At 51.8% G+C, this 9,664-nt stretch overlaps 1 pseudogene; it reads left to right on the top strand.

The window, feature by feature from the left end:
- Positions 1-1,199: 1,199 nt before the first annotated feature.
- LOC101946659 (duodenase-1-like) lies at positions 1,200-5,963 on the top strand (annotated as a pseudogene).
- The last annotated feature ends 3,701 nt before the right edge of the window (positions 5,964-9,664 follow it).

The following is a 9,664-nucleotide window of genomic DNA, read 5'->3' as shown; positions in this document are numbered from 1 at the left end:
CAACCCAGGCTGGAGTCGCCGGGGGGCCAGCCTGGGCCGCGCCTCCTCCCCCCGCCCCCCTTACCTGCTTCAGGCTTCCCGTGAATTAAATGTTCGCGGGAAGCAGGGGAGGGGGCGGAGACTTTGGGAGGTGGCGGAGTTGGGGCGGGGGCGTGGGCGGGGCTGGGGGTGGGGCCAGGGCCCCGGGGAGTGTCCTCCATTTGGAGGCACAAAATATGGTAACCCTACCCAGGATGAGATAAAGAGTGGAGCCAGAGAGACGAGATAAGAAACAGCTGTGGAAAACATCCCAAATTAATGGTGATTTGACAGAGGCCCCAGCCCCAGCGTGCGGCAAATCCAGAGCCCCCCGGGCACCCCTTTGTGATTAACGACTCCAGTGTGACACAGCAAGGCCCATAGACTTGCAGGGGAACTTATTGCTATAAAAGAAGGGTGTATGGCCATGGGACTTTGGGTTCATTCTGCATCAACACCGGAGCTTCGAATGCGTTTGACAGAGGCCCCAGCTCCCCCTCCCTCGTGTGCAGTTTCAGTTGGCCACAGAAACTGAATGAGCAATGCTAAGGACTGGTAACTATAAGATCCATTGGTCTGTGTGTATGTGTTTGTGTGTGAGAATGGAAGCATGTGCTGATTTTAATGCTTAAATTGTTCTCTCAATAAACGCAGCGTATTGCCTTATCCCCTTGAAAAAGATTCCATGTGCTTCTTATTAGCATAACAAGAGGTCACTTCACCTGCCCATGCCAGGGGCTACAGGTTTGTTTCCAGATATTGAACCACTTGGACCAAGGAGCCCTGCTCCTCCTGCCCCGGGTGTAGGTTGTGGGTTACACTAATCACTATCAGTGCTGGGTGAGAGAACACGCCCTGATCCTTCCTGTGTGTGAGATAGACAAGGGTGCGGCTCTGATCACCCTGATACCAGCTCCCACCGGTCAGTATGTATATGATGCCCAGAGTGTCTCTGACTTCCTCCCCCATAAGCACATTGTCAGAGTCAGACACCTCCTCTGCTTCTGCTGCCCCATTGGGTCTATCAACCCACAAAGGGGGTTCAGCCCTGTCCCCTGTCTGTGGGGTCCCTGTCCTGTCTGGGGAGGTGCCATCTCCCTGGGGCTATTCACACACACAGAGCCAGGAGCATCACTGGTCCAGCCATTCCTGCATCCCACCTCCCCCAGGGCCAGTCCCGGATGCTCCCAGCCAACATCCCCAGTGGCCTTGTATCCAAGTCAGGTGGGTCCAGCACTGGCAGGGTGGGGAGATGGGTCTAGAATGGACGTATGGGGATTTAGATGAAACTAGAAGAGATCTATATGAATGTGAATGGATCTAGAATGGATCCACATGTAGCTATGTGGATATGGATAGATCTAGAATGGAATTGCATCAACTTAAATGAATCTAGAATTAATGTAAATAGAGTTAGTCAGGTATTCACACATCTGCATTGATCTCAAATGGTTTTTACAGTGGGTCCTGTGGGGAGCAGGGCCCTCACCGGCAAGGGGAGCTCTGCGCAGCAGTGAGGGTCTCTCCCCTGATCCTGCTGGGCCAAGGGGGTTATAGTGAACCCTGCAGCCTCTCCTGAGTGTTGTTGGGGCTATCAGAGCAGCCCGAGGGGTTGGGTGGCCCAGCCCCCAAAGGCTCCTGTGGGACCCACTGCCAATATGTGCCCCACACAGGGACGCTGGTCGTGGGGTGAGGCCACTGGGCTGGGACCTAAAAAATCTGGGACCAGTTCCCAGCTCAGCCCAGGACCTCTGTGGATATCATGGGCCAATCCCTAGGGCTGGGATTTTCATGGCGCACTGATGGGAACTGGGCATCCAAACCCCTTAGGCAGATTTAGAAACAATCTCCTTGGGCCTCAGTTTCCCCATCTGTACAATGAGAAGACCAATTCTGCCCGTGTTTGTCTGAAGTGAACACTCTCTGGGGCAGGGTGTGTGGGTCAGTGCAAGGTGTGGAACAATGGGGTCCCTGGTATCGGTTAGTTTCTGTGCAGCACCTGATACAATGTGGGCACCTGGATCTGGGTCTAGGTGCCACCCCAATGCAAATACCAGCCATGTGTTAAAGGTGGGATTTTCCAACACACCCATCCCCCTGGATGGAGACTTCAGAGCTGATCACAAAATGTTTTTTAGTTTTCCATGGGAAACCCTTCCAAAGTAGTACTTTTACAATGATCAAAACCAGAAATTTTTCATCTAAATATTACCCTCAACTGGGGGGAAAGAATCAGTTTCACCACAATATTTCAGACAGGTTCGAGACAAGGCTTTCTGGGAAAAAAATGCCTTTATTAAAAACCACAGTTTTCCATTGCACCAAATGTTTGGTGGGTCAGTCTTGGAGGACCCCTGGCCAGTCACTGTGGGTTAATGGAGAAGGAGAAGCATCCACTAGGGACCTGTCAGGGCCCTTTTGTTGGCTGTCTGGCCTAATCTGGGGTGACTTTGGCCCCCAATGCCGTTGACTCAAGGCAGTGCGATTACTGATCCACTCCCAGTGCGTTTGGTACTGATTCTCCACCCAGCCAGGTCAGAGCTTTAGATTTACCCTCTGGCCCCATGGGGTGTCCAGTGTGGGGGAGAGCTGAGCAGGGGGCAGGGTTCCAGGCACAGGGATCCCCCAGGGAGAGCATCACAGGGGGTGGGTTGAGGCTGTGGGGACTCCCCTTCGGGATGGGGAGCTCGGTCCCAGCCCAGCCAGGGAGACGATGGGAGTTTTTATATGAACCTGGTTTCCTCCCAGGTAAGATCATCGGGGGACATGAAGCCCAGCCCCATTCCAGACCCTACATGGCCTATCTGGAAATACAAGATGGACAGGTTAAAAGAATGTGGAGGGTTCCTGGTGAAGAAAAACTTCGTACTGACAAAAGAGGGTCCTGTGGCACCTTTGAGACTAACAGAAGTACTGGGAGCATAAGCTTTCGTGGGTAAGAACCTCACTTCTTCAGATGCAAGTGAGGTTCTTACCCACGAAAGCTTATGCTCCCAGTACTTCTGTTAGTCTCAAAGGTGCCACAGGACCCTCTCTTGCTTTTTACAGATTCAGACTAACACGGCTACCCCTCTGATACTTCGTACTGACAGCTGCTCACTGCAATGGAGAGTAAGCGCCTCTGTGCTGGGGATGTCTGGGCAGCTCAGGCGTTAGCAGGTGATGGGGGAGCCGGGAGCTCTGGTGCTGTTGTAGGTTGCAGGGAAGGAGCAGTTAGTAGGACAGGCTGGGAGAGCAGAGCCCAGGGGTCTGATCTGCTCAGGGGGCGTTGGAGTGTCTCTAGGGCAGTGGTCTCCAAGGTGGAGTGCGCGCACCCCAGGGGGTGAACCAGAGGATCCCAGGGGGTGCGCGGCAGGAGGAGCGCCGCCGAATGGCACTCTGATGTTTTTTTTCTTCGGCGGCAGCTTTGCATGCCTGCGGTAGGTCTTCCCCTCCTCTTTCGGCGGCGCCCTGGGGGTGCGCAATCCAAAAACTTTGGAGACCACTGCTCTAGGGGCCTCTGGAAACCATGGTCCAGATCCAGCGCTGGGTAAATCAGTGGAGCTATGGCCCATTGACAGCAGCTGGGGGGTCTGTCCCATTGCCCAGCTCAGGGCAGGGAGGAGCTCACAGCCCCAGGACAGCTCTTCAAGGCTCTGGTCTGGGGGGAGCTGGGCATAGAAACCTGTCTGGATCTATCCGCGGTGGGGTCACCGGACTAGATGGGAGCTGGGAGGAGAATGGGAAGTAAAGCAGCTCAGGGGAACATCACAAGGGGGTGGGGGAACACCAAATGGTACCCCATCACCACTGGGTAGGGGCTTTCTGTTGTAGCTGGTGCCCCCTAGAGGGGAAAGGCCCCTGGTGCCATTTTCCACCCTCCTGCGCCAACCAGTTCCCAGCCCTGGGCCAGATCGCAGCGGGCAATGTGTTCAGTGGTACAGTATATATATATTTTACAGGCCGGCCGATGAGTCCAGGATCATGGCACGAGACCCCCAGGCTGCCCTGTCCCCTCCATATCACTGTTCATGAGTCAGACTCTAATATGTCTATCCCCCATCTCATGTACGCTCCTGCCGCTAATGCCCCATGTATTGCTCTTGGCTTTTAGAGCAAGATCACTGTCAAGCTGGGAGCCCATAACATTAGTGAACAGGAACAGAGCCAACAGAAAATCCCAGTGCACCACCGGATCTCCCACCAGCAATACAAAACGAAGACCCTTAACAATGACATCATTCTGCTGCAGGTATCATCCACTTCCCATCAACCCACCCCCAGTGACCTCACAATGCTGCAGGTACCTCCCCCATCCCATCACCCCACCCACAGTGATCTCACACTACTGGAGGTACCACCGCTATCCCAACGCTCTGCCACCAGTGACATTACAATGCTGCAGATACTGCCCTCCACCCCATCACCCCACCCCCAGTGACCTCACATGAAAACACTGGACACATCTCCACTTTCCTCTACTGGGACGTGTTGGTCCCTTTCAGCTCCACTCCCTGTGCTGATCTGTATCCCTGTTTTCCCTCACGCCCATGGCAGCTGTCACACAGCACAGTGCTGAATAACTGGGTGCAGCTCATCCCCCGGCCAAGCGACAAGGCCAGGGTGAGGCCGGGATCCATGTGCAGTGTGGCTGGATGGGGTCGGACTGGCCAGAACTCAAGGACTGATACTCTCTGTGAGGTGGACCTTGAGGTCATGAAGGACAACATGTGCCAGCTGTACCCTGAATACAACCCTTCAACAATGCTGTGTGTGGGGAAGCCCGGCCTGGGGAAATTACCTTATCGGGTAAGTATCCTGCTAACCTGGAGGCTCCTTGGTTCCAGGAGGCCGCTGCTGGGAGGGAATGGGGAGGTGCTTTCCAGGGCTAAATATCTAATTGCACAGTGATCCCCTACCAAGCTAGCCCTGCTCGGGAGACGGGGTATTGATGCAGACATCAGATCGGCCCAAAGAGGTGAGGCGATGGTGAGACCAGATCAGCACAGTTCCTACTAGCTTGGCCAAGATCCTTTATTACACATGGCTATTGACATTCCTTCATCTCAAACCCCGGCCAACACAACCAATTCAACTCTACCCCAAATTCAACCCCCCTCCCCAACAAAATCCTTCCAAACTGTATTACAAACTGACCCCCCCAACACAACACTACCCCAAAATCAATCCCCTTTCCCAACACAACCCTACCAACCTTACCCCAAACTCAACTCCCCCACCCCCAACAGAATTCTACCAATCCTACTGCCAACACAAAAGTACCAACTCCACCCCAAACTCAACTGCCTCCAACACAACCCTACCAACACTACCCCAAACTCAAACCCTGGCCAACATAACCCTACCAACTCTACCCCAAATTCAATCCCCACCCTACACAACTGTATCTCAAACTCAACCCCCACTGTCCCCAACTCCAACTCTACCCAACACTACCCAATCTCTACTAATTTAACCACTGTCCTATCCAGCTCTACCCAACATACCCCCTGTCCTACTAAACTCTACGGAAACTCATCCCTATCCACATCCACCCAATTCAAACTCTACCCAATTCTACCCAACCCAAACCCAACTCTGCCTAACCCTTCTAGTGCTACATGAACAAAAAAGGAAACACTTCAACACAACAAACATTTTTGCTGAAGTTTCAAAAGTTTAAAAAAGGCCATTTTTTGACACAAAATGTATTTCTTGCCAAATATTTAAACCTCCCCTACTCTGCTGCAATCAGATCTGCAGATGAAAAGTTGTGCTAGAGATTTGCAAGATGTAATTGTGGCCATTCTTAATCCCAGGGTGATTCTAGTGAACCATTGTTATGTGAGGGTGTGGCCCAGGGCATCGCTTCATATGTTGACGAACACCTGTGGGAGCCAAGCATGTTTACAAGACTCTCCACCTTCATCCCCTGGATCCAGAACATTCTGCAGAAACAGCATTAAAGGAGACACCCATTTTGCTGGCTCTTTGCCTGGCTAGACCAGCCATGGGCTAACGAGGCTTTGAGTGTGAAATGCAGATTATCTTGATTAGTCTTAGAAAAATGCTATGAATTGATTGGTCTCAAAATGGATTGGGGGCGGGGGAAGGAGTTCGTAGATGTTGGGATAAAACCCCTTGTGTTTCTATGAATTTTTGGACTCTCCTATGGGATTCTAGAGCAGGGATCAGATTATCTTTATTAAACCCTATAGGATGGTGCCAAAAACATATAGAAAGGCTGGTATTGTAGCAAGCCACTCCCCCCTTCCTGAAGTCAAATCAGAGCTGGTACCCTCTACAGGTTTTTTACAGGAATTTGCCTGCTGTGGCAACAGTGCCTCCTACTGCCCCAATGATTTTACAGCTCAGCCATTGTTTAACTTGATATCTTTTTTTTTGATATATGCAGCTTTGTTGTAGCCGTGTGGGTCCCAGGATATGTCAGAGACAAGGTGAATGAGGTGATATCCTCTTGCATCAATTTCTCTTACGAGAAAGACAAGCTTTGGCGCTTACATAGAGGTCTTCTTCAGGTCCGGGAAAGGTCCTCTGTATGTCACAGCTCAACGCAAGATGGAAACAGATTGTTTAACATAAGAAGTTAACACATATTTCAAGGGACCTTTCAAGGTGAAGTGGTCTATTAACACCTCTCCAGACATAGGGGGACAAAGAGGAGGGAAAAGGTGTGGGGAGGGGGTTTTAGTGGGTTACAGATTGTTGTGATAAGCCAAAAATCCAGTGTCTCTGCTCAGTCCCTGATTTTTTAGTGTCTAACAAAGTTATGAATTTAAGCTCCTAGGCCCATCTTTTGCAAGTATTGTGCAGGTTTCCTTTGAGAAAGCGTACTGAGAGGTCAGCTATGGAGTGATCATTTTGTGAAAAGTGTTTGCCCCCAGGTGATAACATGTTTTTGTCTTTCATCATTTTTCTGTGTGAGTTCATTCGAGGTTGATTGTCTCATTTAACCCACCTAGTTGTTATTGGGGCATTTAATGCATGGGATGAGGTATGCCACATGTTGTGATGGGCATGTGTAGGACCCATGGATCTAGAAATGTGCATTGTGGGGAGGGGGTGTTGGTCATTGTAACAGTGGAGATATTTCTGCAAGTTTTGCATCCTTCGTTCTGGCAGGGTCTGATGCCAACTTTGAGTTGGTGGGGTCCTGGTCTGTGCGGAACTTGCTTCTGATGATGAGCTTGGAGAGAAATATGTGCTGAATACTTATGCTAAACAATCTGTCCACCTTGTACTTAGCTGTGATACCCTGAGAACCTTTCCCAGACCTGAAGAAGAGCTCTGTGTAAGCTCCAAAACTTGTCTCTCTCACCAACAACAGTTGGTCCAATAAAAGATATTACTGCACAGTCCTTGTCTCCTTTTGATCAGATTACAACTTTGGTTGATAAAGGTAATAGTGTCAATATTTTATACTTATAATTCTGGAAGGCATTTGACTTGGTACCACAGATGCTGATTAAAAACCTAGAACTATGTATGATTATCATGGCCCACATGACATAGGTTAAAAACTGGCTAAATGATAGGTCTCAAAATATAATTGTAAATATGGAATCATCATCGAAGGGGTGGGTTCCTTGTGAGGTCAGGGATTTGTTCTTGTCCTATACAATTTACCAGTTTTATCAATGCACTGGAAGAAAACAAAATCATCATTGATAATGTTTGCAGATGACTCAAAAATTGGGGGAGTGATAAATAATGCGAAGGACAGATCACAGACACAAAGTGATCTGGATAGTTTGGTACACTGGATGCAAGCAAACAATACACATTTTATCATGGTCAAATGTCAATGTATACATTGGATCGAGGAACAAAGAATGTCGACCATACTTACATACTCGATCCTGGGAAGCAGGGACTCTGCAAAAGGATTTGGGGATGAAGGTGAACATGAGCTCCCAGTGCGACTCTGTGGCCAAAAGGGCTAATGCTATCCTAAGATGCATAAACAGGGGAATCTCGAGTAAGAGTAGAAAGATTATTTTACCTCTGGATTTGGTCCTGTTGTGACCATTGCTGGATCCCTGTGACCACATCAAGGGCCCACAATTCAAGAAGGATGGTGATAAGTCTGAGAGGGCTCAGAGAAGAGCCACAAGAATGATTAAAAAATAATAAAACCTGCTTTCGGGTGATTGACTCAAGGATCTCAACTATTTAGCTTAACAAAGAGAAGGTTAAGGGGTGACATAATTACAGTATATAGGTACTTGCGTGGGGAACAGAGATTTAATAATGGGCTTTTCAATCTAGCAGTGAAAGGACTAACACATATGGAAAATGTTGTGTCTTGCCTTATTACTTTTTCATCAGATGTCTGCAGGTGTGGCAGGTTTGTATAATTTTTGGTGGTGCCCAGAACGGGTCCAAGTCTCCCCCTCCACACACACACACCTTCCTAAGGCTCTGGGAGGAAGTTTGGGTGTGGGAGGGGTGCTGGCTCTGGGACAGAGTTTGGCTGCTGGGTGCAGGTTCTGGGGCTGGGGTGCAGGAGGGGATGCAGGCTCTGAGAGGGAGTTTGGGTGCAGGAAGTGGTTTGGGGTGCGGGCTCTGGGAGAGACTTTGGGTGCAGGAGAGGTGCAGGCTCTGGGAGGGATTTGGGTACTGGATGCGAGCTCTGGGCTGGGACAGAGGGTTGGGGTGCGGGGTGTGGGGCGTGGGGCTGGGCCGGGGATGAGGAGTTTGGGGTGCAGCAGGCAGGTTGCCCTGGGGCTGGGGCCAGAGAGGACTTCCCCCAGCCATCTCCCCGCCAGCACCCTCTCCGAGGGCAGCCCCCTTCCCAGCCCCCCCCCCCCCCAGCACCACACTCACCCAAGCTTTCCAAGGGTGCTGTTCAGGAGGTCCAGCCAGGAAAAGGCCTCCCCTCGGAGTCAACTCGGAATCGCCTGCAGGAGGGGAGGGAGGCTGCCATGTGCCTCCTCCCTCCACAGGCGCAGCAGCCGCCTCAGCCTGCCCCCGGCGCTGCTCTCTTGTAGCCTAGGGTTACCATATTTGAACTTTCAAAAAAGAGGACACTCTGGGGGAGATAGCCCCGCCCCCTAGCCACTCCCTCCCTCTTCCTGCCCACTGACTGCCCCCCACAGAAACCCCCAATCCATCCAACCCCCCCTGCTCCTTGTCCCCTGATCGCCCCCTCCCGGGACCCCTACCCCTAACCACCCCCAGGACCCCACCCCCTATCTAAGCCTCCCTTATCCTTGTCCCCGAGTGCCCCCTCCTGAGACCCCCCCACCCTAACTGTCCCCCTAGAACCCCACTCCCTACCTGTCTCCTGACTGTTCTGACTCCTATCCACACCCCTGCCCCCGCCAGATCCCCAGGACTCCCACGCCTATCCAACCTCTGCCTGTCCCCTGACTGCCTCCCCCGAAACCCCAACCCATCTAACCCTCCCTGTCCCCTGACTGCCCCAATCTCTCTCCACACCCCTGCCCCCTGACAGCCCCCCCGAACCCCCAACCCATCCAACCCTCCCCCTGCTCCCTGTCCCTTGACTGCTCCAACCCCTCTCCACACCCCTGCCCCCTGACAGCCCCCCCGAACCCCCAACCCATCCAACCCTCCCCCTGCTCCCTGTCCCTTGACTGCTCTAACCCCTCTCCACACCCCTGCCCCCTGACAGGTCCCCCCA

Source organism: Chrysemys picta, chromosome 13, assembly GCF_011386835.1.
Source record: "Chrysemys picta bellii isolate R12L10 chromosome 13, ASM1138683v2, whole genome shotgun sequence".
In the NCBI taxonomy this organism is placed as follows: domain Eukaryota; kingdom Metazoa; phylum Chordata; order Testudines; family Emydidae; genus Chrysemys; species Chrysemys picta.
This window is presented reverse-complemented; position numbering and strand designations above follow the sequence as displayed.